This window comes from Stenella coeruleoalba (genome assembly GCF_951394435.1).
Source record: "Stenella coeruleoalba genome assembly, chromosome: 17".
Lineage (NCBI taxonomy): Eukaryota > Metazoa > Chordata > Mammalia > Artiodactyla > Delphinidae > Stenella > Stenella coeruleoalba.
In genome coordinates this window covers 71,309,375-71,332,244 of record NC_137163.1, presented here as the reverse complement: position 1 = coordinate 71,332,244, position 22,870 = coordinate 71,309,375, and the positions used below count along the sequence as shown (strand labels likewise).

General features: G+C 41.9%; 1 long non-coding RNA gene across 1 annotated transcript in view; it reads right to left on the bottom strand.

Moving 5' to 3' along the window:
- Positions 1-756: 756 nt before the first annotated feature.
- Positions 757-22,870, bottom strand: part of LOC307176277 — a 40,119-nt gene continuing 18,005 nt past the window's right edge. Inside the window, exons 3-5 of the long non-coding RNA XR_013824689.1 lie at positions 16,468-16,519; positions 15,752-15,819; positions 757-1,476 (exon numbers count right to left, since the gene is read on the bottom strand). This is a non-coding gene — a long non-coding RNA (uncharacterized lncRNA). The remainder of the gene's footprint in view (positions 1,477-15,751; positions 15,820-16,467; positions 16,520-22,870) is intronic.

Here is a 22,870-nt window from a genome sequence, read left to right as displayed (position 1 = left end):
ACCAAAGGACCTATCCTCATTTATCCATTCCACGCCGTCAGGTTAAAACTCTTTGCTTTGAATCGTTGCCAGCTATTGTGCTGGCCAAACAGTGCAGAGAACATGGGGTTTTTAATGGCTGGGATGTTCCAGATGCCAAATAAAGGAATGACTTGCTTATAAGACAGACGGAAACCATGACAGATACAATGGGCTTTGAAGAGAACCATTTTCATGGAACTTGCAGAAAACCAAGACAGAAATGTCTCCCACACTTTCCCAAAGCAGCAAGAAGCCCTTGTGTTCTCCACCCCAGCCTGGACCGCTCACTACATCTGCAGAGAAGACCCAAGAACTCACTGCTTGCTAGGGAGCAGGTGTCACCTCTCCACCCCGGGGCACCCTTGCCACCTGACAGTATTGTGGAAAATCTGCCGTGGCATCTGCCTCCCGGCCAAGCCAGGATGCTTCGAGCTGGTGGCCCCATTTGCCCTCCTCAGTGAAACGGTCACATCTCCAAGAGGCCACCTGGGGTCTGGCTCACTTTCTCTTCTCCTTTCTAGTTCATCTTTCTTTGTCCATTAAATAGTTCTGTTTCCTGAAGTTTGGTTTTTATGTCCTCTTATCTTTTCACTCTAGATCTTCTTTCCAGAAGATCTTTTTTGCTCTCATGAAGTTAGTTACCTTTTATAGGCTAATGACTCTTGAACCGATATTTCTATCCTAGATTCTATTTTTGAACCTTGCACCCAGCCAGCTGCCTGCTGAATATACCGACTTGGACGCCCTGCTGGGCCCACTTGTCACTTACATTGTCCGGCACTCTTGGGTTGCAAATTCATATTGAACAGAAATCACATTTGAACTTGCTTAGGCCAAAATGGGGAATTCATAGGATTAGGTGACCAAGTCCTGGACACCTGGAGTCAGGGACTCCAGTGCATTGGACTTTGCCTCAATCACTTGTCCTGATTTCTCTTGGTATGCTGGCTTTATTCCAGCCAAGTGTTTCCTGGCCTTTTCAGTATGACTGCTGGCAGCTCTTAGGTTCCTATTTCAGAGCTCATATTAGGAGAGGACAAAAGCTCTTTTCTTCAGCTCCGTTTCCACAGCACCTGGGAAGGACCCTGCTGGCCCATCCTCACACTTAATCCTACTGTGACACCTACCACGTGCTAGTGCAGAGCCCAGTTCAACTGACTGCAAGCTCCTTGGGACTTGTACCCTTCATACGCCTTTCCCAGCGCCTGGCATGACACAGGCTCACATAAATAGGGACTGAATGTGTGACAGAGCTGTGACTTACCTTCTAGGAAGCTGAACCTGACACCGTGGGTAGGAGCAGGGTACCATCAGAGGAAGGGATCGTTGCATGGACCTCATCACCCTGGCGAGCCTCCAGCTTCCATGTGTCCATGGGAGCAAAGACGAGTGTTTATGGTATGGGTCTCCCAGTCCATACTGTGTCTCAGGTCTCTAACAGGAACCCTTCAGAAACTGGATGAAGATAAAAGATAATGTTGCAAGGGTTTATTTTAAAAAATGGCTGTGGAGTCCTTGCTCGCTGATTGTGGTTAAGGCCTTTTTATAGCCTCTGCCTTTGGTTCTTCAAAGGAGGACATTTCAAGAACCCCACGCCATCCTCCTATCCCCCATCACCATTAATAACTCCACATCACAAATCTGTGTTATTTCTCCTTCACTGAAACTAAGTCGGTCTAAAGGCATCCAGTTCATGGAGAATGATTACATATTATGCTGATGCAGAGCACATTTAATGGCAAGAGATAAAAAGGATTGACTTTACTGCAGGCGTGTCACCTCTGATAGTCTAGAGAGTTTTATCTCCCTGTTGTGTGGAGAATACGGTGTCATGTCTGATGTGGGAGCCACCACACTCATCACACGCCCAATTCTTCCATCCATTCGCTTCTGCAGTTGATTTTTTTTTTTTTTTTTTTTTGCGGTACGCGGGCCTCTCACTGTTGTGGCCTCTCCCATTGCGGAGCACAGGCTCCGGACGCGCAGGCTCAGCGGCCATGGCTCACGGGCCCCGCCGCTCCGCGGCATGTGGGATCTTCTCGGACCGGGGCACGAACCCGTATCCCCTGCATCGGCAGGCGGACTCTCAACGACTGCGCCACCAGGGAAGCCCTGCAGTTGATTTTTGAGGGCACATCAAGGTATAGAAAAGGTTTCCCCCTCCCCCTCCAAAAAAAGAAACAGAAAAACCCCACACTGATTTACTTTTACTCTGGTAATGGAAACCACAAAGCCTCTAACTGGAATAGATAACAAGGAAAATTCTCTGGCAGGAACAGGAAGCATATGTTGGGTGTTCATGCTTCCTTATCTCAGTGCCATCCGATTGAAGGGAGGTGAGACGTTGCCACTCTGCTCGTGGTTCCTGGAGCCCGAGGGAGCTGAGCGGGAAGCGGAGGAAGGGCTTTTATCTTTCACGACAACAGTCACTTCTGTCTTGTTCACGGAGCCGCGCTCGCTAAGATTATCACTGGTAATCGCGTGTCTGGTAAACTTTGCTCACCACAGTCAGAAGTGTTGGCCCAGATTCTAGTACAAAGGACAGGAAGCTCTAGCTGGTGGCGCTGCCTTTGGCTGGGCCCGTGTACCTTCAGCCACAGCGTGAGAATTCTTGGGCTACTGCCTGAGGGGCAGTGTGGTAGAACGGACAGATTCCAGGCTCCAGAGCCCCCAGACCAGTTCCTGGCTGTGTAACAGTTACTAGAAATTCCTAAGTCTCAGTTTCATCACTTGTAAAATAGGCTCCATAATTTCTACCTTGACACTTTATTGTGAGGAATCGATAATAAGAAAAATAACTAATGAAAACATACTGAGATCTTGCTCTAAAACAGCTCCATGCTGTGTCTTTTATAAACACATGTGATTTAAACAAATGATGGCATTTCATCCTGATGAGCAATAGGGTGGTTTCTTGTTATTCCCATTTACAAGTGGAGAGCAGGTTTACTGGGGTTGAGGAACTTCCGTTATATCAAACAGCAAGTGAGAGCCAGAGCCTGGGGGAAACCAGGCTGGTGTGTCCCAAAGGTGTGGTCCTAACATTGACACGAGTCTTTCTCAAGCTTGAGAACAGCACTAACCCTTTTTTTTTTTTTTTTTTTTTTTTGCGTTACGCGGGCCTCTCACCGTTATGGCCTCTCCCGTTGCGAAACACAGGCTCCGGACGCGCAGGCTCAGCGGCCATGGCTCACGGGCCCAGCCGCTCCGCGGCATGTGGGATCCTCCCAGGCCGGGGCACGAACCCGTGTCCCCTGCATCGGCAGGCGGACCCTCAACCACTGCGCCACCAGGGAAGCCCCAACACTAACCCTTTTAATGTGTGGGAGGCTGGGGGAGAAGATTCTCGGATCCTTATTATGGATGTGAATTGTTTTTCTTCAATGTTGTAAATTTCCACAAGCTGAAGATTAAGTATATGTTAGATAGTATAGGAGACATATTGTTGCTTTACTCTTTCCCGTGTGAATACGGTGCTGATGACTAAAGGTGTAAAAGCTTTTGTGATCAGCACAACTCTCCTATCACAGCCCTGTGATAGTTTAATTCTGCCACTTTTCTCCCTGTGAATTGCTGTAAAGCCTTTTGTCTTGCAGCTCTTGATGTCATTTGGCTAAAAAGCAGGATTTCCAGATTAAGTTCACTTCTGTTGGTTTTACATTAGGCTTTGATGCAAAGCAACTTGGTACTGACACATTCATAAAAACAAATGCTAAGGTAGGTACTTTACCAATGTTCTCAAATTTTTGTAATGGACAGATCCTTTTAAAGGAAAAACAGGGTTTCTTGCTCCTATTAGGTTATAAGGTTGTTATCCATAACGTGAAAAATATGCTTTTATTACTTTTTGAAAGACTATTAACTTAACAGAGGCACAAAATTTATATGTTCTGTTAGGAATCCTCAAGCTATCAAGAATACAGCTGAGTGAGGATGTGGAAAAAAAAGGGAAGCTACGTGCACTGTTGGTGGGAATGTAAACTGGTTCAGCTACTATGGAAAACAGTATGCAGGTTTGTCAAAAAACTTAAAATAGAGCTGTCCAGCAACCCCACTTCTGGGTATATATCCAAAGGAAAGGAAATCACTGGTTTTGTTTTTGTTTTTTTAAGATGTTGGGGGTAGTTTATTAATTAATTAATTTATTTTTGGCTGTGTTGGGTCTTCGTTTCTGTGCAAGGGCTTTCTCTAGTTGCGGCGAGTGGGGGCCACTCTTCATCGCGGTGCGCGGGTCTTTCACTATCGCGGCCTCTCTTGTTGTGGAGCACAGGCTCCAGACGCGCAGGCTCAGTAGTTGTGGCTCACGGGCCTAGTTGCTCCGCGGCATGTGGGATCCTCCCAGACCAGGGCTCGAACCCGTGTCCCCTTGCATTAGCAGGCAGATTCTCAACCACTGCGCCACCAGGGAAGCCCGAGATCACTGTTTTGAAGAGGTATTTGCAATCCCATGTTCATTGCAGCATTATTCAAAATAGTCAAAGTATGGAAACAACCTAAGTACCTATGGATAAAGAAAATCTGATATATACACTGTAATAATGCAGTAGAATATTATTCAGCCTTAAAAAGAAGGAAATCCTGTCATTTGTGACAACACGGATGAAACTTGAGGGCATTATGCTAAATGAAATAAGTCAGACAGAGAACAACAAATACTGTACGGTCTTACCTATATGTGGAATCCAAAAAAAAAACAAAAACAAAACTCGTCAAAACAGAGAATAGACTGGTGTTGCCAGGGGCCGGGCAGTAGGGAAAATGGGAGATGTTGGTCAAATACAGTTATAAGATGAATAAGTTCTGGACATATAATGAATGTACAGCATGGTGACTATAGTTAACAATACTGTATTATATACTTGAAAGTTGCTGAGTAGACTTTTTTTTTAACACCTTTATTGGAGTATAATTGCTTTACAATGGTGTGTTAGTTTCTGCTGTATAACAAAGTGAATCAGCTATACGTATACATATATCCCCCTATCCCCTCCCTCTTGCGTCTCCCTCCCACCCTCCCTATCCCACCCCTCTAGATGGTCACAAAGCACCGAGCTGATCTCCCTGTGCTATGCAGCTGCTTCCCACTAGCTATCTATTTTACATTTGGTAGTGTATATATGTCCATGCCACTCTCTCACTGCGTCCCAGCTTACCCTTCCCCCTCCTTCCCCCTCCCCGTGTCCTCAAGTCCATTCTCTACGTCTGCATCTTTATTCCTGTCCTGCCCCTAGGTTCTTCAGAACCATTTTTTTTTTTTTTTAGATTCCATACATGTGTTAGCATACGGTATTTGTTTCTCTTTTTGACTTACTTCACTCTGTATGACAGTCTCTAGGTCCATCCACCTCACTACAAATAACTCAATTTCATTTCTTTCTATGGATGAGTAATATTCCATTGTATATATGTGCCACATCTTCTTTATCTATTCATCTGTTGATGGACACTTTGGTTGCTTCCATGTCCTGGCTATTGTAAATAGAGCTGCAATGAACATTTTGGTACATGACTCTCTTTGAATTATGGTTTTCTCAGGGTATATGCCCAGTAGTGGGATTGCTGGGTCGTAAGGTAGTTCTATTTTTAGTTTTTTTAGGAACCTCCATACTGTTCTCCATAGTGGCCCTATCAATTAACATTCCCACCAACAGTGCAAGAGGGTTCCCTTTTCTCCACACCCTCTCCAGCATTTATTGTTTGTAGATTTTTTGATGATGGTCATTCTGACTGGTGTGAGGTGATACCTCATTGTAGTTTTGATTTGCATTTCTCTAATGATGAGCAACCTTTCATGTATTTGAGCATCCTGTCATGTGTTTGAGCATCCTTTCATGTGTTTGTTGGCCATCTGCATATCTTCTTTGGAGAAATGTCTGTTTAGGTCTTCTGCCCATTTCTGGATTGGGTTGTTTGTTTCTTTGATATTGAGCTGCATGAGCTGCGTGTATATTCTGGAGATTAACCCTTTGTCAGTTGCTTCGTTTGCAAATATTTTCTTCCATTTTGAGGGTTGTCTTTTCGTCTTGTTTATGGTTTCCTTTGCTGTGCAAAAGCTTTTATGTTTCATTAGGTCCCATTTGTTTATTTTTGTTTTTATTTCCATTTCTCTACAAGGTGGGTCAAAACGATCTTGCTGTGATTTATGTCATAGAGCGTTTTGCCTGGTTTCCTCTAAGAGTTTTATAGTGCCTGGCCTTACGTTTAGGTCTTTAATCCATTTTGAGTTTATTTTTGTGTATGGTGTTAGGAAGTGTTCTAATTTCATTCTTTGACATGTAGCTATCCAGTTTTCCCAGCACCACTTATTGAAGAGGCTGTCTTTTCTCCACTGTATATTCTTGCCTCCTTTATCAAAGATAAGGTGACCATAGGGACTTCCCTGGTGGTGCAGTGGTTAAGAATCCACCTGCCAATGCAGGGGACAGGGGTTCGAGCCCTGGTCCAGGAAGATCCTACATGCTGCGGAGCAGTTAAGCCCATGCGCCACAACTACTGAGCCAGCGCTATAAAGCTTGCGAGCCACAACTACTGAGCTTGCATGCCACAACCACTGAAGCCTGCGTGCCTAGAACCCGTGCTCCACAACAGGAGAATCCACCGCAATGGGAAGCTCCCGCACTGCAATGAAGAATAGCCCCGCTCACCACAAGTGGAGAAAGCCTGTGCGCAGCAACGAAGACCCAACGCAGCCAAAGATAAATAAATATTAAAAAAAAAAAAAAGATAAGGTGACCACATGTGCCTGGGTTTAACTCTGGGCTTTCTATCCTGTTCCATACATCTATATTTCTGTGTTTGTGCCAGTACCATACTGTCTTGATTACTGTAGCTTTGTAGTAGAGTCTGAGGTCCAGGAGCCTGATTCCTCCAGCTCTGTTTTTCTTTCTCAAGATTGCTTTGGCTATTCGGGGTCTTTTATGTTTCCATACAAATTGTGAAATTTTTTGTTCTAGTTCCATGAAAAATGCCATTGGTAGTTTGATAAGGATTGCATTGAATCTGTAGATTGCTTTGGGTAGTAGAGTCATTTTCACAATGTTGATTATTCCAATCCAAGAACGTGGTATATCTCTCCATCTGTTTGTATCATCTTTAATTTCTTTCATCAGTGTCTTATAGTTTTCTGCATACAGGTCTTTTGTCTCCTTAGGTAGGTTATTCCTAGGTATTTTATTCTTTTTGTTGCAATGGTAAATGGGAGTGTTTCCTTAATTTCTCTTTCAGATTTTTCATCATTAGTGTATAGGAATGCAAGAGATTCTGAGCATTAATTTTGTATCCTGCTACTTTAAAGCTGGCTTGGTGGTGAGGAATTCTCTTAGCTTTTGCTTGTCTGTAAAGTTTTCAATTTCTCCATCAAATCTGAATGATATTCTTGCTGGGTAGAGTAATCTTGGTTGTAGGTTTTCCCCTTTCATCAGTTTAAATATGTTCTGTCACACCCTTCTGGCTTGCAGAATTTCTGCTGAAAGATCAGCTGTTAACCTTATGGGGATCCATTGTATGTTATTTGTTGTTTTTCCCTTGCTGCTTTTAATATGCTTTCTTTGTATTTAATTTTTGATAGTTTGATTAATACGTGTCTTGGTGTGTTTCTCCTTGGATTTATCCTGTATGGGACTCTCTGTGCTTCCTGGACTTGATTATTTCCTTTCCCATATTAGGGAAGTTTTCAACTATAATCTCTTTAAATATTTTCTCAGACCCTTTCTTTTTCTCTTCTTCTTCTGGGACCCCTATAAGTCGAATGTTGGTGCATTTAATGTTGTCCCAGAGGTCTCTGAGACTGCCTCAGTTCTTTTTATTCTTTTTTCTTTATTCTGCTCTGCAGTAGTTATTTCCACTATTTTATCTTCCAGGTCACTTATCCGTTCTTCTGCCTCAGTTATTCTGCTATTTATTCCTTCTAGAGAATACTTAATTTCATTTATGGTGTTGTTCATCATTGTTTGTTTGCTCTTTAGTTCTTCTAGGTCCTTGTTAAACATTTCTTGTATTTTCTCCATTCTATTTCCAAGATTTTGGATCACCTTTACTATCATTACTCTGAATTCTTTTTCAGGTAGACTGCCTATTTCCTCTTCAATTGTTTGGCCTGGTGGGTTTTTACCTTGCTCCTTCATCTGCTGTGTATTTCTCTGTCTTCTCATTTTGCTTAACTTACTGTGTTTGGGGTCTCCTTTTTGCATAGAAAAGTGTTTGGCGGGGATCCCTCGTTGTCCAGTGGTTAGGACTCGGCAGTTTCACTTCCAGGGCCCAGGTTCAAGCCCTGGTCGGGGACCTCTGCAAGCTGTGATGCTCTGGCAAGGGTGCAGCAAGTGTTGTGGAATAATTAAATATTTATTTCATCACATTATATTTTTAATTTTTGGTTGTGTCGTGTGGCATACAGTATATTAGTTCCCCAAAGAGGGATCAAACCTGGGCCCACTGCAGTGGAAGCGCAGAGTTTTAACCACTGGACTCCTGCGGAAGTCCCTATTTCATCACATTTTAAACTAAACAGTTTTGAATAGGCAACTTACGGTCCAAAATTTTAAAAGGGTAAAAAGGAGACGTGGTGTTTAAATGAACAGATTTATACACTATGCAGGAATTGGTTAATATTTTTATTACTTTTCATTTTTTCTCTGCCAATCAAAAATGTGAATGATCTCAGAATGGTGTGGAGAACACATGGATGAGAGCCTTTTTTGCATTTCTTGTCACAGTTAACTTCAAACGCCAGTGAGGCCAATTTTTAGAAGGATGGATAAATACATTTAGTGTAATATACACCTATGTATACCTACATGGACCCTCCCTTGATGACAGAAACGGAGTTTTGGATAGAAGAGTCCCAATATTGATAAGGGAACACATGATGTGTTGGAATGAGTGGACCTTCAGTAAGTCATGGGCACATTGCTTGCTGCACAGCGTAACATTTCAAGATATTGCATCCAGGAATTAGATTTGTGTCACTGGGAAGGCTTCTGAGATTACAGAAGTGAAACGCTAAGCCAAATGAGTGTGTGAGTCTTTCACATCTGTCCCTTATTTTCCGTATTTTTGCTTCATTATCTGCATTGTTGGATTGCTGTATCTGTCATATGCCAACAGATGGCAATATTATAAGATCATTTTTTTAAGATGGTTAAAATGAACGATATTCTCTGCTGCTCCCAGATTAGTCAGATGGAAGAAACAAGATCTTTATTGGTTGTCTCTTTGGTATTTACAAAATCTTGTCTTTCTAAATTTTTCATAAAATATTAGCAATATTATTTTCACTTCACTGCTGCCTCTTCTCGACTAGTTAACTTTTTTCCTTTGCTTAACTTTTAACTCCATATCTAAATCCACCTTTGTGGTATTCTATGTGCAAATCTTGATATATCTGCTAGTAATGAAAGCAAAGTGTACAACCATTGGTAGAACTATTATTAATTAAGTAGTACTAGGCATATAACATATTTAATTCAAATGAAATTTCTTTGTTTTTTTTTGAGAACAAGGTATATAAACAAACCACACTCATATTGTACATCTTTTTTTTTTGAAAACCAACTTTTAGACTGGAAGAAGTGTTTTTATTTTAGAACCAGTGTTTACAATTTATAAACACCTCAAAAGAGTAAATGTTGTATTTTGAATACTAGGCTTCTCTTCTCACTAGGTTAAGAATCCTGTAAAATCTTGTCCCTTTGGAGAACCTTGAAAGACACTTAAGGAGCTCTGAGTTCTGGTTGTTGGGGAGAGTTTTGAGTAGAGGCTTAAGAAAGGAGAGAAATGGGGTTGAAGGCACTGGACCTGTACTGTTGCCGGGAGGAGCCGCATTCTCCTGCTGCATCAGTCTCATCCAGACGGAAGCCCTATTATCCCACAGCTCCTCCTTATTTGTCACTTTCCTGTCCCTTTTCCCTCTGCCCCACTGCCCCCTGGGTCCTGGGAGCATCTCACCTGATATCTCCTCTTGGGGGATGTAATCCATGTCTACCCACAGAGTTCCAGGCCTCAACCATATATCAGAGTTCAAAATATATTCCCAGGCCTAAAGGCTCTTGGAGCACCATTCCTGCATTTCAGCTGCCTCCTGGACTCTTGGTACCTGCAGGATTCACCGGCATCTCAAATGCAGTATGCCCGGGAGATCATTTCCCTCACGAACCAGTTCCAATGTCACACAATCCACTTCCCACATATACAGGTTAGAGGGCGGGTCCACAGTGAGTTCCTTAATATCTGAGTCCTGAGAGATACTCCACAAGAAGAGATTGGAGAAAGTCTGGCTATTTATCACAGCTTTGGAGATTCACAATACTTACTGTTGTAGTAAAAGCTCAGAGAAGATCTGCAGAAGAAAATGCTTTTAACTCGATTTCCCTGCTTATCTGAACAGGGAATCCCTTTTCTAAGGGGTTCTGGTGGAAATCTTGAGAAACGCTGCCTAGGTGTCATCTGTGCTTTGTCCTTTCTTCCTCCTCCCTTGCTTTAAAAATGGAGATATAACTTGTGAACGCTGCAGCACACAAATGTTAAACGTACAGTGTGATTTTATGTACACGCACACCTGTGTAACTACCACCAGATCCAATTATAGAGCTTACTCTGTGATTCCACTCATATGAAATTAAGAATAGGCAAAACTAACCTGTGATGATGCAAGTTAGAATAACGGTTACCTCTGGGGGTGGGCATGGGAGTGGGGATGCAACATTCAGACTGGGGAAAGGGCCTGCAAGAAAGTTACGGGGTTCTGGAAATCTTCCCCACCGGTGTGTGCACTAACAGAATCTCTGTGCTCCTGTGGTTTGAATGGCCCTTACTGCCTTCTTGCTGTGTGTGTCCAGGGAGCATCATTTCTCGCCTCTGGGATAGCAGCCCTTTTGTTCCTGGGCTATGCTCTTCCCTTTTCCTAGACCACTCCCCTACACTGCTGATACTTCGCATATTTTTGCCATCATGATAGATGTCACTTGCAATTAAAGTTGAGCTCAGAATCCTTTTTATGCACCCACCACATTCTGGGTTTTCTCCATCTATTGTACTCATTACCCTGAGCTGCAGTCGCTTGCTTATGCATTTGCCTTCCCACTGGACTGTCATTTCCCTGAGGGCAAATATCTTGATCACGGTTGTAGCTCAAGCACACAGATGACATGTTTTTAAAAACCAATCCAAAGCATTCTAATAAACTGTCCTCCTTCCTGTCTCATTCTCAACTTCTCGTCCACATGGAAATACAAGTCCTTTCTAAAATTCAGGTTTCATGATGTTTATCATTCTTCCTATCAGTAATCTCTGGAGGGTCCTCTGAATTTTCAGGATGGAGGCCAGCACTCTCCACCGGTCATTCAAGAATCAGGCGAGCTGGCTCCACTCTAACGTTTCCCATCATTTTCTTTCAATCATCCACTGTCCAGGGAGCAGAGCCCCACCCCATCCTCAAACACGTGAGGAACTCTTATGCCTCCAGGCCCATGTCCATGGCTTTTCTTCTGCTTTACATGTCTCCACTTATGTTCTTCAAGGCCCAGTTCAAACATTCGTTCATCCTTCAAATATATCTTACTTTCTACCGGTTTCCAGGGACAGTTATATGTACCCAGAAACAGAAGTGCGGACATGTAAGATCCCTACTCTCATGGAGCCGATATTTTAATACAATGGAAACAAGAGTGATAATTAAATAAGCAAGGTAATGATTTCTGAAAAATGTTCTGAAGCAAATTATTTTATATGTTAAAGACTAACTTTGTAGAATGTTCATTAAAATAGTGCGGTCATTGGCAGTTGTTTTAACTAAAAGAATTTTATTGGTTTTACTGAGCTTTTAATTTAAATTCTGCCACCTCCCACGTCAGTATCCCTGTGTCTTTTACATGTTGATTCTTTCAATGGTTTAAAGAATATCCCACACACTTGCTCTTAATAAGACGTTTACAAACTTTTAAATATAGGAGAGCACAAATAAACCAGACTTCGGGTAAGAAAGGTTAGCTATACTTAATATTGCTATACAGCATTTTAGGGTTTTTAATCATCCACGTTGCAGTAGGAAATCGAAGAAGGAATGTGATGTAGCAGAAAGAGCAGTAGGTCAGGAATCTTTGCTCTCATTCTGACTCCTAAGTCCTCTATTAGTTAACTATGTGACCTTGAATAATTCACTTAGCTCACTGTGCTCATCGATGCAAGAGACATTTGAAGTTGAAAGTCGCTAAATTCTTTTTCAGTGTTAGAATTTTATGATCAACTGCGGCAGCAGGAATAGATAGAGCTATATCTGACTTAAAGGAAACCCCATCTGTGAAATTTTGGCTATCTTTATAAAAGAAGTTAAGTTTTTAAATATGTTTTTTGCCCTATCCTTTTTATAGTATCACTATTTTCTCAGCATTCAACTCCAGCGACACATTCTCAGCCCTCATCTCACTTGACTCATCAATAGCATTTACTGGTTGATCACTTCCCCCTCTTCACTGAGCCCTTTGTCTTCCCGTCTCTTCATTGCCCTTCTGCTTCCCTGAGTGTCCTCCAACCCCTTGCACCTTCCTAACTTCTGAACAGTGGTGAGCCCAGGGCCAAACCCCAGTTCTCTCTTATGTACACATTCATTCTAATGATCTTGTATTTGTTATTTATTGCTGCATAACAAATTATCCCCAAATCAGCAGCTTAAAACAATACACATGTATTATCTTACAGTTTCTGTGGGTCAGGAATATAGGCACAGCATAGCTGGGTCCTGTAATTTAGGATTTTTCATGAGGCTACAATAAAGGTGTCAGCAGAGACTAGGGTCTCATCTGAAGGCTTGACTGGTGAAGGATGTGTGTCCTGCACAGGCTTGCTGGCAGGATTCAGTTCCTTTGAACTGTTGGAGTCAGGGCCTCAGTTCCTAGCTGGCTGTTGGCTGGAGGTCACCCTCAGTTTCTTGTCATGTGAGCCTCACTCACATGGGAAATTACTCTATCATTCTTTACATAAGATATACTCGTACCTATTGCTGCTTGCTGCGAGTTAATCATAAAATTAATTATGTTTAAACATAATTAATTAGGCATCTCAAATTTAACATGAATTCCTAATTTGTGACCCACGTCCCCAACCCAAATACGCTCCTCCTGCAGTTTTTTACCTTTTAAGTAAATGGCAATCACATTTTTATAGTTTCACATGCCCAAAACCTTGCAGGCATCCATGACTTTTCTCTCTCTCTTTCACACCCACATCAATCCATCAGCAAATTCTACTGACTTTACCTTCAAAAGAATTTATATCCAGAGTTCAACTATTTTTTGCTATCTCCCCTACGACCATCCTGGTCCAGGGCACCAACACCTCTTGCCTAGCTTATTGTAAAAAATCCCCAAGTTATTTCCCTGCTTTTGCCATTGCTACCATTTAGTCTATTATCAACACAGCAGCCAGACTGATCATGTTGAAATTTAAGTCAAATCATGTCATTCTTCTGTTTCAAATCTCTCACTGGCTCTTTATTTCACCCGGCAGAAGAGCCAACATTCTTATAACTGTATCTAAGGCTCTACATGACTTACTCCTTTGTCTCCTTCTCCCATTTTCTCTCCTCATCCTAATCCCCTTACTTCCTTTGCTCCAGCCACACTGGCCTTCTTGCTGCTCCTTGAACACACTAGGCATGGGTTTTAAAAGTCCTTAGATTTGTTTTAATCTGGCATGGCAAGACATGCAGACATGGAGATGACTGTCAGACTGTCATGAAGGAAGAAGTTTTTACTCACAGTTCCCTAGAAGCATCACAGGCCATGCAGGGCCACACAAGGAAGCACCGGGGCCATCAGGAGGCAGAGGAGTGAGGGCAAAGCAGGGGTAAAAGTGTTTACTGGGGTTTCTGCAGGGAAAAGCACGGCAAGACAGGGTAAGCATGCTTAGGACCAGCCAGTTTTCGTAATTTTAGTGGTCTCTGGGGTACAGGGGCTGTCTTTAGTTGTCAGATACCTGCTCTTGGCATGACTAGCAAAGGGGAACGTTGGCCCTGAGTAAAAGCCCATTCAAGAAGGTGGCTGGGGTGTCAGCTTTGGATTGGTTGGTTTGCATATGAAATGCATGTTCCAGGAGTGAGTGGTTTGCTACCTCTAGGAATTAGCTAACCCCACAGGGCGGGGGTGGGTGGTGGTAGGGTGTCAGTCTTTCCAGGATCAGCAGGCTCTAGATGCCAGAGCTTCAAGAATACAGAAAATAAGAAAATACAGTTAATGCGGCATATGCTCCCCACATATGTACAGCAGCACTCACATGCTCCCTGTGTGTAGATGGTCATTTCCACAGGGGTTTGCATGGATTGCTCACCCATACAGTCTTTACTCAGTATTACCCTATTGCTCAGGCCTTCCCTGACCTCCACCCCATGCAGTCTGGGTCCTTCGCCTCAGCCCCATCGTCACCCTTCTGGTATCCTGCTTTCCCCTTTTCTGTTCTCTTCAGCACTTACACTTTTGACATATAGTTACTTATTTATTTTTCTGTCTTCCTAATTAGAATGTAAACTTCATGAGTATAGAGACTTTAGCTGCTATATATGTGCCAATGGGCAGCCTCCTCTACTCTGAAGGTGAGGAACCAGTCTGCAGAAGGACCAACCCCCGTCAGAGCTGGAGACCTGGTTGCCCCAGGTTTTCTGTTGGGATAATGCCCCGAGGCTCCTGCTACGTTTTCTAGAGAGGCCCTTGGCAGAAATTCAGCTCAGTCAATAATGGTCAGAGAGGGACCAATAACATCATCTCTGCCATCGCACACATCTGTCTCCAGAGGATGACTGTGTGTGATCTGAGAGTATCCTGCCCTCCAACCAGGGACAGGATAATAGAGGAGGTGAAAGGTCATGCCTTTTCATTTTTGTTTACTGCACATGAAATAGCCCTCTTTTTTATTAATAAGAGGTATAGTTAAGAACATTCAGTTTGGTGAGTACAAGGAGTTGGGTGATAGGTGATTAAAGTGGTGTATTTTTAGTTACTCTGGCTCATCCAGATGTCACTGTATAATACAATGTGCGCAGCTTTAGGCCATAAATCTGTCCCTTAGCAACTGTGTGAAAGTGTCAGATTCCAAATGCGCTAAAAATTAAATGAAGAAATACTTAACATTTTAATAGTGCTTTACATCCTAGAAAATTTCCAAGCATTCTTACATGCTTGACTTCATTCATTTATTCTACACAAATGTATTAAAGACACACCATATGCTAGGCTCTGTGCTAGGCATCACGAATAAAATGAAGAACAAGAAAGACAAATATGAGGCTTATGATCTAGGGAGGGAGATGATGAGAGACGACCACGAACAGAAAGGAGTCAGATGACCTAGGAATGCAGTGGAGGACAAGAAGGGCATGGGAGAAGGCTGGAGAGAGAGCCCAGGGCAGAGTCTTGAAGGTCACAGTGGAGCCTGAATCTCAGTACAGATCTTCTCTGACTTACAATGAGGTTACATCCCCATTAATCCATCCTAAGTTGAAAATATCATAAGTTGAACAGTCATTTAATATACCTAATGTACCAAATATCATAGACTTAGCCTAGCCTACCTTAAACGTGCTCAGAACACTTACATGAGCCTACGGTTGGGCAAAATCCTCTAACACGAAGCTTATTTTATAATAAAGTGTTGAATATCTCATGTAACTGACTGAATACTGTACTGAAAGTGAAAATCAGAATGGTTGTCTGGGTCCAGGATGGTTGGAGGTGTACCGGTTGTTTACCTTCATGATTGCGTGGCTCACTGCCACTGCCCAGCATCGTGAGAGAGGATCGGAGGTGGTTGCTAGCCCTGGAAAAGATCAAAATTCAAAATTTGAAGGCAGTTTTTACTGAATGCTTATTGCTTTTGCACCATCGTAAAGTCAAAAAATCATTAAGTCGAACCATTGCAAGTCAAGGACCATCACTGAAATGTGTTAAGTAAGAAAGTGACATGATCCAGCTTGTGACTCTTAATCCTCCTTCCAGGCAAACATTCTTTTTTTTTTTTTTCTTGCGGTACGCGGGCCTCTCACTGCTGTGGCCTCTCCCGTTGCAGAGCACGGGCTCCGGACGCACAGGCTCAGCGGCCATGGCTCACGGGCCCAGCCGCTCCGCGGCATGTGGGATCTTCCCGGACTGGGGCACGAATCCGTGTCCCCTGCATCGGCAGGCGGACTCCCAACCACTGCACCACCAGAGAAGCCCCAGGCAAACATTCTTTAAAACATCTCCCACATAATACGTTTGTTTTAAAATTTCTTTTCTTGTTATTTAGCTGGACCATGGCTACCACAGCAAAAAGCAGTTGTTAGATTTAAGGAAAGTACATATTCACTCATCTGTACTTTTTACTCTCAAGCATAATAGCAAAAGGATCATTGAGTAAGAGATAAATAGGAGTTTGAAGCTTAACTCTACCAATTAATTATTTGTGAAAATTTAAAAAATCATGTACCTGCTCTTTCTGTTTCCTTGTCTGTAAAATAAAGAGTTCTCTGTTTCCTTGTCTGTAAAATAAAGAGTTGAAAGATTGAGAAGATGTAAAGGAGCTGTTCCATTCTATTACATGATCAAGCTTCATGAGATCAATAGAATTGGCTGTCAGCCAAGTCTTATAATTAATTGGCTTGTTGGTCATTAGGAGGAATACAACAACTTGTATTATTAAATGGTGTCATGTTAGGTTTCACGGCTGTGAGAGCAGGGCTACCTCTGAGATCATAGCAAAGGTCTGACTTGAGTGAGCCTCATCTCCCACTGTGTTGAGCCTGCCTTGGCCTTGAGGAAGAGCATCCCCTCCTTTCTCCTGGGTGCGATGCTCTCCGCGTAGTTTAGTTTGTGACATTCGTTTGCTTTTCCTGATTCTCTCTCCCCAAATAGACGAAGTGGGCCAATTTGGCTTGGTCATAAATGCATTTTCCTTTAAAAAAATTTTGCAAAGGGTGCTTAGGCATGGCTAAAGCTGAAAATTGGCACTTGGGCACAGCAGGGGACACATTCGCTGTTTTGAATTTAGGTTTTCATTTTATCAAGTAACACACTCTCCCCTCTCCTCCAAAGCAGCTTGGAGGATGTTCCCTAGAGTCTGTATTTATTGCAAAAATATAGAGCCACAGGCCAGACTTTAATTCTATTAACTTTCCTGTGCGATAGATGTTCAGAAGAGAAATGTTGATTAAATTTATATATAAAGGCTAGAAATTTGGAGGCAAATATTTTCTAAGATATAACAGGTTCTCTAGTGTCCTTTCTCTAGGGCTTTAACTATTAATTTAGATCCGAGGCCCACTTTGTATCTTCCACTTGCCCATGTGGTTTGTTTATAAACAGTTTGTTTATGGAAGCTAAATGTCTTGGTTTTAAATCAGAGTGTGATATTATTACTGCTCGTGGCAATCTCCAGCCTAATTTAATAATTCGCCTGGTACAGTTTCTCTAATTGAATCGTGTTAGTTATAGACAATACTAGGGACTCAAATCTACCTGTTGACCCAGAGCTCTGCTCCCTCCCTCTAAGCAGGAGGCTGAAGTTTACAGAGGGATCGCTAGGTAAACAAGAATTTAAAGAAACACATGCTGAGACCAGTGGGGACTGTTAAAAGCTCGGATAATGTAATATAATGTCACCCAGAGCTCTGGGTGTACAAACTGCAGATTTATGCAAGTAATTAATAGTGTCTTGCCAAGACAGTCAGTAGGCTTTTCAAAAGGAATCTTTCTTTGTGTCTTTTGATATTTAAAGAGCTGTAATTACAATGGCAGAGCTTTGAATTCTCTCCCCCCCAATACACATTAATTTATGGACCAATCCAGTATTACAGACAAGCTAATGAAAGAACCACATACTCCCTTTATAATTTTTTTTTTACAGTTTCACTTGTGAGGATGAATGTAAAGTAGTTAATGCTATAAATAAGTATAATGATGTATCTCTTCTCTCAATTGCCAGTTGTTGATGCTGCAGCCTCACACAATAGAAGAAAAGAATTGAATTTAAATCTCTACCCATCTTGTTTTCTTCTCCTAGCTTGTGCACCAGTTAAGAAATTCAAATGTTTCTGCCATTATGAGGTACTTCAGAAAAAGACTCAAATTGGATTTTCCCCTCTCCTCTTTAAGAGTTATGGAAGACTCAGGAAAAAAATTACATAACTTATGCAGTCAGCTTAGGCTTTGCCAGGTTCAAGGTTTAGCATCTTGGCTTCTCAATAATAATCTCTCTCCCCCCTCAACAACTTTATTGAGGTGTAACTGAAAAGTAAAAATTGTATACATTTAAGGTGTACAAGGTGATGGTTTGATATGTGTATACATTGTGAAATAATTACCACCAAGTTAATTAACACACCCATCACCTCACGTAGCTACCATTTTTTTCTGGGTATGTGTGGTGAGAACCCTTACTCTCTTAGCAAATTGCAAGTATATCATCCTGTATTATTAACTATAGTCACCATGCTGTACATTAAATCTCCAGAACTTATTCATCTCTTAGTTGAAAGTTTGTACCCTTTGACCAATGTCTCACCATTTCCCTCACCCCCCCAGTCCCTGGGAACCACCATTCTACTCTTTGGTTCTATGAGTTTGACTCTGTTAGATTCCACATGTACGTGAGATCACACAGCATTTGTCTTTTTGTGCCAGGCTTATTTCACTCATCATAATAGTCTCTTTCACTCTGGCCAGGGCTGGGAAGAAGCCTTCAGAATGCCGTGCCACGTGGTACTCTGACAATGAAACTTCAAATGCTCACAAAAATTGTCCAGCTCCTTATGGGAGTGCCTTGACCAGAAAGCATGACTGTATTCTCTGAAATTTTTGAATTTTCCTTTTAAAAGTTTGAAATGATGTTTGCTTTTCTTTCAAACAAGCCATTTTTGTATGCAACTTAACTAAAGGCATAAAGCTTGTCAGACATTTTTACCTAAATAGACTTTGAGTACAAGGCTAAGGCCAGGACTCAAGAATTCAAATACCTGGGGACCAAAATATGAACCAGGATCATATTATATTTATAGAAGCACTAGAGTCAAGACGCTGCACATCCTTTCTCCGTGCAGTGAGTCATAGGAATCTGCCACATGAAATGCATGTTGTGCTGCACTCAGTTCTTGGGACTTAATGACATGTCTCATAAGACCGACATCAGGGATGCTAATTCTCTCCATCCATTTATCGTATGTATTTCCTCCATGAACTTAGACTTTGAAAGGGCCTCTGCATCATCTAATCCAAATTTCATTTATTTCATGAATGATAAAACTGAGATCCTGAAAAAGGAAGTGGTGCGCTAGGGTCCAACAGAGAGTTACGGCAGAGCCAGGATTTAGGTCTATGTGAGCCAGGACAGTACGTCCTTCTGTAGACTAATGATTTGTTTTAATGACATCCATCAGCTCAGTGGGGTCAGAGTGGGAATAGTCACCTTGTTGATTTTTCTGTTTGTTGACCCTTTTAGACTGTAATTTCCTTAAGGACAAAGTCCTTGTGTGTTTACTTTGCTCCGAACGCTGCCTGGGAAGACTTTATAAAAACAATGAGAGTGGGGACTTCCCTGGTGGCATGGTGGTTAAGAATCCGCCTGCCAATGCAGGGGACACAGGTTCGAGCCCTGGTCCGGGAAGATCCCACATGCCACAGAGCAACTAAGCCCGTGCGCCACAACTACTGAGCCTGAGCTCTAGAGCCCATGAGGCACAACTACTGAGCCCATGCACCACAACTACTGAAGCCCTCGCGTCTAGAACCTGTGCTCCGCAACAAGGGAAGCCACTGCAATGAGAAGCTGGCGCAAGGCGATGAAGAGTAGCCCCCACTCGCCGCAACTAGAGAAAGCCCGCGCACAGCAACGAAGACCCAATGCAGACAAAAATAAATAAACAAATAAATAAATAAATAAATTTTATTAAAACAAAAAAGCAATGAGTGTAGACTGTGCACTGCACTCCAGCAGCAAGACAGCATTACTTTTTAAAACCAACTTTGGGTACCATAATCTTGATGCTGCAAATGTGGCGAATCATCTGGTTTCAGCTTAACAATTCCAGAAGGGGGTCATTACATTTGAACCATATTAACGACGACGAGAAGACATCTTGAGAAAACTAGAACCCACACGACAGATACAAATTAATAAATATTTAAGCAGAATTTTGTAGACAGCAAATTACAAGTAACGTATAGTGGAGAGGCCAGGAGCATCAGCTTTGTGTTGGTTCTGTCAAGACCACACGTTTGGTTTTCTTCTGTGAAGTTGTTTACTGATCTGTCATGCTATTTCAAACCTGTGTTAATTGGCTTTGGAAAGTTCTTCCCTTATATCAAATCGTCTGTACTAATTGCAAGGAATTGCCAGATATTTTGTCTATGTTTGTTTAAGGTTCACACTATAAGGACTGGGTGATCAGTAACTATATTGCCATAGTAATACTCACTGCTATTTCTAATTTGCGGCCACACAGATCAACCCGGGGAGGAAGAAGACAGCCTGTGATCTAGTTCTTTCCCTTTATGGGGAGCTGAGGGTGGTTGCTGTTGAAGAAGAAAAATTATTCATGACACTCGTTAAAGGCGGTACGGACGACTCTACTCAAGGGTGACCTACTACAACGGGGTTTTGTAGCAAGGCACAGAGATCAGGCTCAATCCCAGTGACAACAAGGAAAAATGGGAATTTACAACCAAGGAGCAGGGTGGAGGTCGGCGGGCGGAAAATTACTAAGAGGAAATAAATATCTGGAATAAGCGGATTCTGGCTAAACTGACCTAGCAGGATTCTTGCTGAAAGCAGGCCAGTGTGATCACATGTCACCTGGGGGATGGTAAAGGATAAGGAATTTGAATAGATATCAAAGGCGATCAAATATGGAGGATGGAAGGGGGAGGTTTTCTGGTTAAACTGACTTGGCAGGATTCTTGCTAAAATAGGACAATTCAGAGACAAACACAGAAGTCCAAAAGTCAAGGTCTAGTTGAGAAAGAGCTCAGAAGAGGCTGACTAGAGTTTGGTCATGGAGACAATCTTTGCTAATGCCCAAGAGAGAGAAGACAGGTGATGAGGTGTATCTTCTGGTAAGAATGCTAAAAGCCAACTTAATAATTCATGGTGTTTTTCAGGAGGAGAGTCCTTAACTGTGGAATATTTTAGCAAGATGTCTGATTTAGAATGCTTATGGTAAACAAACCTGGAATCTAAAAATTTATGTGACACGGCTTCTTAGAAAATGTCAGGGGTCTAACTTTCTGGATATTATTCAGAGATATGTCATAACCTGGAATGCTCCCCGCCAAGAGAGAAAACCATACTTTATCTGGAGAACTCGCTCACTGCGCTGAGCCAGGGGATGCAACTGATCCAAAAAGTAAAGACCTGGAGGGCTGTACGTGGGATTCAGACCTCGCCTTGCTGTGTCTTGTGCATCTTAGCTACTTGTATTCTTGCAACTATTAGCAAAGCTTGACACTGGGTAAGATCTTTGATTCACGTGAATGCCTTGGCCACCTGATCCTTTGCGTTAGCTCAGCTACGATACAGGAAAATAAGCTCTGCTTTCCTTCCACATTCTTTCTCAGTGATGCTCACTTGTAGAAGTGACGTCTTTTTTTTTCTTTTTCCTGAGGATCATTCCTCTCTACGTCCTGTGGTGGAGAAGGCTAGACTATGCAAATCTCTTCTCTTTTTTTAGGGGTAGAAGAAACCAACTTCTAGACTGAACATTACCTGAAAAATTCCCTTCACCCCCAAAGAACACATCCATTCTTTGAGATTTCCACTTTGGAATTCTCCAAAAATTCTCCTCTTACTGCAGCCACCCGGATTTTTCTTGTCTTACAATTTTATGACCACTGTGTTTGTGAGCTATGAGTGGATGGCAAGTAGTGGGAGCAGTGCTGACATCGTTTATTCTTTATATTGTTCTTGAAAGAACAGTGCTTTGCCTAGTCATCGGCTGAGCACTAGACTGAAAGTCAGATAACGGTCCCATTCTGCTTCTAATTACCTTTCTGCATTTGAATGTGTAATTCATTTCCCTGTCTTTACTCCCTTCAAAAATGGAATTAAATGTTTTCCTTTTGTAGTAAAAGTTCTCAAAATATTTGTGTCTGTGCCTGTGTGTACACACGTGTGTATGTGAGACAGACAGTAAAATCTTGTTGCCCTTGGTTCCATAATACCTGGCAGTCAATGTAATATGCAAATACTTTGTCAATTGATTTTTAGATAATTGCACAACACAGTTGATTTAAGCTCGAATATTCAATATACACTCTATAAAATCACAATAATTCTATTAAACTGATTGGCAGAGAGATTTCTGGAACAAGTAAGTAAACCAAATCCACATTAACTGTATCAATCTTCACGACTGTCTTTTATTAAATAAAACCTTTAGAGAAAGTGACTTTATATTTCCATATATTTTTGTTCAATAGGAACTAAACTTTTTAAAGGTGGAAAAGGCTTGTAATTGATATATAAAATTCTGTCCAAGGTCAGAAAAAACCAATTCATTGATCTCTGTAGAGGTACAAAATTGAACCAAAGGAAATTAAAAAAAAGGTATTCATCTTTTTAAGGTCTAGTCTTTATCTTATATCTATCTTTTTTACATAGTGTGTAGCTGAAAGTCTTTAGAATATGCATAAGTAACAAAAATCAAGGATTAAATTGTAAAAGCATCTAATTTTAAGAAAACAAAATTGCCCGAAGGTTATCTAATACCATGTTAGCTGTTTAAAGTCTATCTGAATCCACTACCACAATCATTTATTGAGCACTGCTAGGTATTGTGACTGTTACTAAAGATATCAGTGAACAAAACAGATAATCCCTGCCGTCATGAAGCTTGCATTCT